Here is a 7,500-nt window from a genome sequence, read left to right on the forward strand (position 1 = left end):
GAATGGGAAGTTGTCCGGTTCGGCGTTAGTTGTAGTTTCATTTCCACCGTAGCTGAGCTCCTTTCCGCCCGCCACTTCACATGATTTTAGTTTCGATTCCGTTCGATCGCGCTTGCACTGTCTTTGTTTTTTTTTCACTGCTTGGATCGCGGCTTTGCTCTAACCAGTTTAGCCCCATGCGATCAAAAAGTCTTAAAAAAAAAAAACCGTTGAACGGAGACGAACTCGATGAGCTGTCGGTGTGTGAAATATCATTCCTTCGGTAAAACCGTTTTCGAAATTTCCGATGGTCGGTATATGTAAAAATATATCCGAACCGCGATGTGGACGGGAATTCAAACGCCCGCTTCACCGATTGGTGCGACAGCTGAGAAGCTCGTCACTCGATCCAACGACTCTTGGTCGAAAAGTTCAGAAGAGGTGCGCGCGTCAAACATTTTTTTGGTTTCGGACGTTTCGTTTCTTCGGCACGTGTGGTTTGTCTGTGGCCGTCTGTGAGAGAAATCGGACGCTTGTTCTTTGTTATTTTACCGTAACAAGACAAGACGGGAAAGATTCTTTCTTCCAAACTTACGGCATCATAACCATCAGCGTTTACCGTCAGCGACGATACGGAAGAGAAAAGAAAATGGTGCGCGTCTTTTCACTTTTTGACACCGTATCAAAAAAAAATTACCGTTCAGGCGGAAATGTGTGTGTGTGTGTGTGAGCCGAGAGATAAAAAATAAAAAAGCCACCAAACAGAACGCTTTCAAATTATTTCGTGCGGCGTGCGCATATTTCACATTTTGCCGTTTGACGGAAGCTCGTTGTGTGGAACACAGAAGTGGAGATGGACGGAGTTGAAGGGGGGCGAAGACGGCCCGGTCGGACAAAGTCAAGAGATTGAAATATACGAGAGAATTGGGTGGAAGTGATGGCAAATCTATAAAATTCAAAAATCGGATGAGATGCGAGGACCGCAAAATGTGGCGTCGACTCTGACTCTCTTTTACTACGAACTTCCCTTCGACGGAAGATATCGAGAGCTGAGCTGAGCGCCCGCTGAGTATGGCCGGCGTAATTACAAACGAGTTACGGTTGGAGCTATATCGATTGTACGTATCCCGAACGTTCATCGAACAAGCCAGATCAACTCGGCGCCCGGTAAGATGTACGCTCAGTTATGGCCATGACACACGAAGGGAGAATTCAAACGGCTGTGAGTGTACGGCCCGCCCGGAGTTGTGTGTAGGCAGTGACCTCTCAAGAAAAAACGTAAAAAATTTTTTTTTGACAGTCACCGGTCTGCGACAAGTAATCAGTACGAAACTTGGGTGCAATGCAAAAAACATTTTGAGAATCCTTGCTTGACAACAACGAATCTAACACGATAAAAAAAACGATCCCCATCGGTGTACCGCTTGCTTTTCTCGCGCTTCGGCGCAGAATCGCTTATTCAGCTGCCCTTGGAATATGTTCGTTTCGTGCATACTTGATCTCGGTCATTCTTCGGTGAACTCTTAAAGAATTGCGCACTTTTATAGGGGTAGTCTGGTTGCTTGTCTCGACTTGAAATGATTTGTTTTTTTCCGCCCATGACTTTCTATACGATGCCTCTATGCTGGCCTCTGACCGCGGTTGTTCCGAGTTTTCTCTTTCTCTTCGAAAGTCTTTGCGGAAAATTCTGCCTCGTGTGACCGTTGAGCGGTGAGGTGTGTGTGTGTGTGTGTGTCGTGCGGGGTGATGCGAGAGTGTGCCTCGGCGGTGGAAAAATAAAAATAAAACTCTGAGCCCACAAAAATTTAAAAGATGTATGCTTGTCAGCTTAGTAAAGCAGGCTTGACTTATGAGCATACAGCACGCCACATATGACCGTCGAAAACCGTAATACGGGAAAAAAAGTTGATGAATATATCAAGACCGGTCGAATGAATCCGATTCACTTTGGGCTCATAGACCGTTGAATGGTCTTTGACTTTGGAAATTGAAATGAAAAAAATCCAACAAACGGATCGGATCGGTGTTTCTCTTCACTGGGACTCGCTGTGACACGCCAGGCGTTGCGATCAAAAATTTTAGTTTCCGAAGAAAAAGAAAAAAAACGAAAAACGTGTTGATTTGGTGTGTGTTTGGTGATGCGTGGGCGAAATAAAAACCCGCAACTCGCCGGATGCATATCAAACAAACATACACGAAATACCTGGTTGATCCTGCCAGTAGCATATGCTTGTCTCAAAGATTAAGCCATGCATGTCTAAGTACAAGCCGCTAGACGGCGAAACCGCGAATGGCTCAATAAATCAGTTATGGTTCCTTAGATCCACTCCATCCTACTTGGATAACTGTGGTAATTCTAGAGCTAATACATGCACTCGAGCCTCGACTGCGGGCTTTCGGGCTCGCAGAAGAGGTGCTTTTATTAGATCAAAACCAGTCGGGGCCGGGCTTTCGGGCTCGCGCACCGTACCAATTTTGGTGACTCTGGATAACTTCACGCCGATCGCACGGCCTTCGCGCCGGCGACGTATCTTTCAAATGTCTGCCTTATCAACTGTCGATGGTAGGTTACGCGCCTACCATGGTTGCAACGGGTAACGGGGAATCGGGGTTCGATTCCGGAGAGGGAGCCTGAGAAACGGCTACCACATCCAAGGAAGGCAGCAGGCGCGCAAATTACCCACTCCCGGCACGGGGAGGTAGTGACGAAAAATAACGATACGGGACTCTTCCGAGGCCCCGTGATTGGAATGAGTACACTTTAAATCCTTTAACGAGGAACCATTGGAGGGCAAGTCTGGTGCCAGCAGCCGCGGTAACTCCAGCTCCAATAGCGTATATTAAAGTTGTTGCGGTTAAAAAGCTCGTAGTCGGATGTCTGTCTTCGGCCGGGCGGCGCCGCTCTGAATCAAGGGTGTTGCGTTTCACGCTCTGGGAGCCCGGGTGTCAAAGCCCGACTCTCTTCACGGTCGGACAACATCGCCGGAGTGGTGGTCGGTGCGTCGTTGTTGTATCTGCGGCCAGAGTTGGAAAGTTCTTTCGGGTTCTTTTTTAAATTTTGGTCGTAGTTGACTCGATTCGCTCCACCCAGTCAATCGTTCGGGGTGCCCTTCACCGGGTGTCTCGGGCGGCCGGCAACGTTTACTTTGAACAAATTAGAGTGCTCAAAGCAGGTGTATCCCAACGCCTGAATATCGCAGCATGGAATGATGGAATAGGACCTCGGTCCGATTTTGCTGGTCTTTTACTTTTGGACCCGAGGTAATGGTCAATAGAGACGGACGGGGGCATTCGTACTGCGGCGACAGAGGTGAAATTCTTGGACCGCCGCAAGACGAACAACAGCGAAGGCATTTGCCAAGAATGTTTTCCTTGATCAAGAACGAAAGTTAGAGGTTCGAAGGCGATCAGATACCGCCCTAGTTCTAACCATAAACGATGCCAACCAGCAATCCGTCGGAGTTACTCCAATGACTCGACGGGCAGCTTCCGGGAAACCAAAGTCTTTGGGTTCCGGGGGAAGTATGGTTGCAAAGCTGAAACTTAAAGGAATTGACGGAAGGGCACCACCAGGAGTGGAGCCTGCGGCTTAATTTGACTCAACACGGGAAACCTCACCAGGCCCGGACACTGGAAGGATTGACAGATTGAGAGCTCTTTCTTGATTCGGTGGGTGGTGGTGCATGGCCGTTCTTAGTTGGTGGAGCGATTTGTCTGGTTAATTCCGATAACGAACGAGACTCTAGCCTGCTAAATAGGTGACGGGTTTTATCAATTGAAACCGAAGGGAGTACGGAGGCGTCGGGATCAGGTGGCGGCGATTCGGGTCTCGGTGGGACTGGTTCCTTTAGTGAGGCAATCTCTCGGCTTGGTTTCGTTGTGCTCTGTTCGTCGGGTGTACGGCCTTCACGGGTTGGTTGCCTGGCGGATGAGGTATGGCGGGGCTTTGTCGGGAATGTCTCGCGGGGGCTGGCTCTATTGTTATTCGGTCGTCGTCATCCCCGGCGATACCTTCTGCTCTCGCGTCCGTCACGCAGTCTTCTTAGAGGGACAAGCGGCGTCCAGCCGCGTGACAGTGAGCAATAACAGGTCTGTGATGCCCTTAGATGTCCTGGGCCGCACGCGCGCTACACTGAAGGAATCAGCGTGTTTCACTCTCCCTGTCCGAAAGGACCGGGTAACCGCTGAACCTCCTTCGTGGTTGGGATTGGGGACTGCAATGATCCCCATGAACCAGGAATCCCTAGTAGGCGCGGGTCACTAGCCCGCGTCGATTACGTCCCTGCCCTTTGTACACACCGCCCGTCGCTACTACCGATTGAATGATTTAGTGAGGCCTTCGGACGGGCTTGTCGGGGTGCCGTCGAGTGGGGAGCAATCTCTGCCCGTGCGGTGCCTACCAACGGCGAGACTGAAAGATGGTCGAACTTGATCCTTTAGAGGAAGTAAAAGTCGTAACAAGGTTTCCGTAGGTGAACCTGCGGAAGGATCATAAACGAACAAGACAAATGTTTTGCGCATATGGCTTTGGTTGAGCACGAAACAACTAAAAGTTGCAAAACAAAAAAACCCCATCAAAAGTCTTTCGGCGTAAGACATCGTATGAACTATGTGTGGGTTGACGGAAGAAAATCATTTATTTTGAACGGGTATCAGGCGCTCTGATGCGCGGTGGTTTAAAGCGGATTCGCCTTTTCAAATTGATTTTTCTTTCCTCTCGGCTCAAAAAAAAACACAAAGTCTTTCGATTTGGTCTATGGCCGTGAGCAAATTCTTCCTGCTTCGATGGTGAATGTCTCTATAGATTCATTCGACCTTTAGCGGCGCTCACAGTGTTGACGTTAGTAGAGTGAAGAATACGATAGCCCGCCTGGGCCGCGAGTACCGAAGGAACAATAAAGGAGATTTTATAAAGTCTTAGTCCCTAAATCAAACACTTTGAAAAATAAAAACTCGGTGGATGGAGAGTCGGAAAAAAAAAAAACATCAAGATTTTGAACGGGTATCAGGCGCTCTGATGCGCGGTGGTTTAAAGCGGATACGCCCAATCGAAATTGTTTTTTTTTGTTTCTCTCTTCGTCTTCGGGATTTTTTGATTCTCGGTGGGGGACGAAAGTGTGAGACTTTACTCTGGACGTTCTTTTCGGGCGTAGATACTCGTGGTTGCGTGCGTGTGCGTCGTATAGACTAACACTCCAAAGCCCGACACTATGCCGTTGAAAACCGAATGTTTTTTAAGCTTGCCCTTCGCCCTCTCGATGAAGTAGGAAGAATTCAAAATCACAATAACACACTAAACCCAAATTCTAGTACGAGTGTTTATCGGAACATTTTCTTTCTGGCTTTCTTTCTCCGCCCTCGCATTCATTTGCTTGGGCGGGTTGGAGAAAAAGAGAGAAGAAAACGAATATGTCGTTTTATATACGACCCTGAACGGTGGATCACTAGGCTCGTGGATCGATGAAGAGCGCAGCAAAGTGCGCTAATCCATGCGAACTGCAGAACACATGGAGCATCGAAATCTTGAACGTAAATGGCGGCCCAGCTTCTCGCTCGGGCCACATCTGACTGAGGGTCGGTCGAATGATGAACGAACAGAGATTTTTTCAGTCTTGGTTTTGCATGTTGGGTCGCGGCGAGATTTATTTTTCACCCGGCCTGACCGCATAAAAGCTCCCGAATCTCTAACGTCTGGGTGCCGCGCGACTTAAGTGTCCGCGATGCCTCAAATACAAAAAAGGGGGAAAAATAAAAGAAGGTTCGCCCTGTTTTGTTTTTTTCCTCTCTATTCAAAAGAAACCTTTTTCGATGGCAAAACAGATGGGAAATTTTTGAGCCAACTCAAAAAAAAATTTTAGAAATAAACACATCTTCTCGAACAAGGTGTCGGCTGCGTGTGCGCGATATACCGCTTCAACGCGAGTTTAGTTGTGTGTGTGCGCCGGGCGTGTCGAAGTGTCGACCACCGCGAATTATCACTCACTCTAACCGCTCGTTATGCAAGCTTGGTTCGCGCACGACGCGTTGTTTCAATACAAAAAGCCGCAGGACGCCCTGTCACTTTTCGTAAATTAATTTTTGCGAATAACGAGAGACTCGCTTTATTTCGAAAAAAAAAAATTTGAACCGGCAATTATTCAATCTTTCCCGGCTTTAAAACGCCAAAGTCTGCCGAGCTAGATAAAGTGTTGTCTCCTTTTGAAAACAAACAATTCATTCTGACCTCAGTTTAGATGAGACTACCCGCTGAACTTAAGCATATCAGTAAGCGGAGGAAAAGAAACTAACAAGGATTCCCTTAGTAGCGGCGAGCGAACAGGGATGAGCCCAGCACCGAACCTCGCGCCCGGTTGAGCGGGTGCCGAGGAATGTGGTGTTCGGGAGGATCGTGCGCGTCTGTCCGGTATCTATCGTCCAAGTCTCCATGAACGGGGCGAGCAACCCACAGAGGGTGTCAGGCCCGTAGATAAGACGAGCCGAGACCGTGCATCGGATCCCTTCCCAAGAGTCGGGTTGCTTGAGCGTGCAGCCCTAAGCGGGAGGTAAACTCCTTCTAAGGCTAAATATCGCCACGAGACCGATAGCGAACAAGTACCGCGAGGGAAAGTTGAAAAGAACTTTGAAGAGAGAGTTCAAGAGTGCGTGAAACCGTTCAGGGGGTTAAACGGGTGGGCCCTCGAAGGTCGAACAAGTCCCCGCTCCCGGCACTTGGTTGTATGCCCTTAACGCTGCATGGAGACTGCCTGAATTGGCGGCTCTCTTGCATAAGTCGTTCTGCGATCGCAATAGCCACGCCAAGGTCCGCAAGTGGGGGGCCTAGTAGGACTCCGCGACCGACTGGGTGTCTGTTACACGGGGCGTCCGTTAGCGAGTTTCGTGGTTACCTTCGCGGGTGCCGCGATGACGAGCGCGGCGTTTCCCAACAGTACTGCCCGGTCGTGACCTGTCTCCTCCCGGGAGGTGTCGTAGCTTTTTTTTGTAAAAGAGAAAAAGTTGCGGTGCTCAACCTGTGGAGGCCCAGAGCGGAGAGTAGAAGTCGGGTCCCACCCGACCCGTCTTGAAACACGGACCAAGGAGTCTAACATGTGCGCAAGTCGTCGAGAAATTATCAAACTAAACTCGCGAGGCGCAATGAAAGTGAAGCGGCCCCGATGAGGGTGCATCCGCGAGGGGTGATCCCGTCTCGAACAGAGCGGGCGCAACCCCAGGGCGTCCGAATGCTCGCGAGATCTTTCCCCCTTAAAAGGGTTTGGTCGAGTCGGCCGGACGAACCCAGAGCGCACACGTTGGGACCCGAAAGATGGTGACCTATGCCTGGCCAGGACGAAGCCAGGGGAAACCCTGGTGGAGGTCCGCAGCGATTCTGACGTGCAAATCGATCGTCGGAGTTGGGTATAGGGGCGAAAGACTAATCGAACCATCTAGTAGCTGGTTCCCCCCGAAGTTTCCCTCAGGATAGCTGGTGCTCGCAAAGAGAACAAACGGAGTTTCATCCGGTAAAGCGAATGATTAGAGGCCTTG

The 7,500-nt window shown here is 49.6% G+C and overlaps 3 non-coding genes across 3 annotated transcripts in view; all 3 read left to right on the plus strand.

The window, feature by feature from the left end:
* The first annotated feature begins 2,179 nt into the window (after positions 1-2,179).
* LOC124319223 lies at positions 2,180-4,474 on the plus strand. Its single transcript, XR_006912918.1, has one exon. It is a non-coding gene; the product is annotated as a small subunit ribosomal RNA (ribosomal RNA).
* Positions 4,475-5,404: 930 nt separating this feature from the next.
* On the plus strand, positions 5,405-5,557 carry LOC124319231. The gene has a single exon (XR_006912927.1). It is a non-coding gene; the product is annotated as a 5.8S ribosomal RNA (ribosomal RNA).
* A 641-nt stretch (positions 5,558-6,198) lies between these two features.
* LOC124319225 overlaps positions 6,199-7,500 on the plus strand; it is a 4,574-nt gene continuing 3,272 nt past the window's right edge. The window contains exon 1 of the ribosomal RNA XR_006912921.1: positions 6,199-7,500. This exon is cut by the window's right edge and continues 3,272 nt beyond it. This is a non-coding gene — a ribosomal RNA (large subunit ribosomal RNA).

This window comes from Daphnia pulicaria, unplaced genomic scaffold (genome assembly GCF_021234035.1).
Source record: "Daphnia pulicaria isolate SC F1-1A unplaced genomic scaffold, SC_F0-13Bv2 h1tg000140l, whole genome shotgun sequence".
In the NCBI taxonomy this organism is placed as follows: Eukaryota; Metazoa; Arthropoda; class Branchiopoda; order Diplostraca; family Daphniidae; genus Daphnia; species Daphnia pulicaria.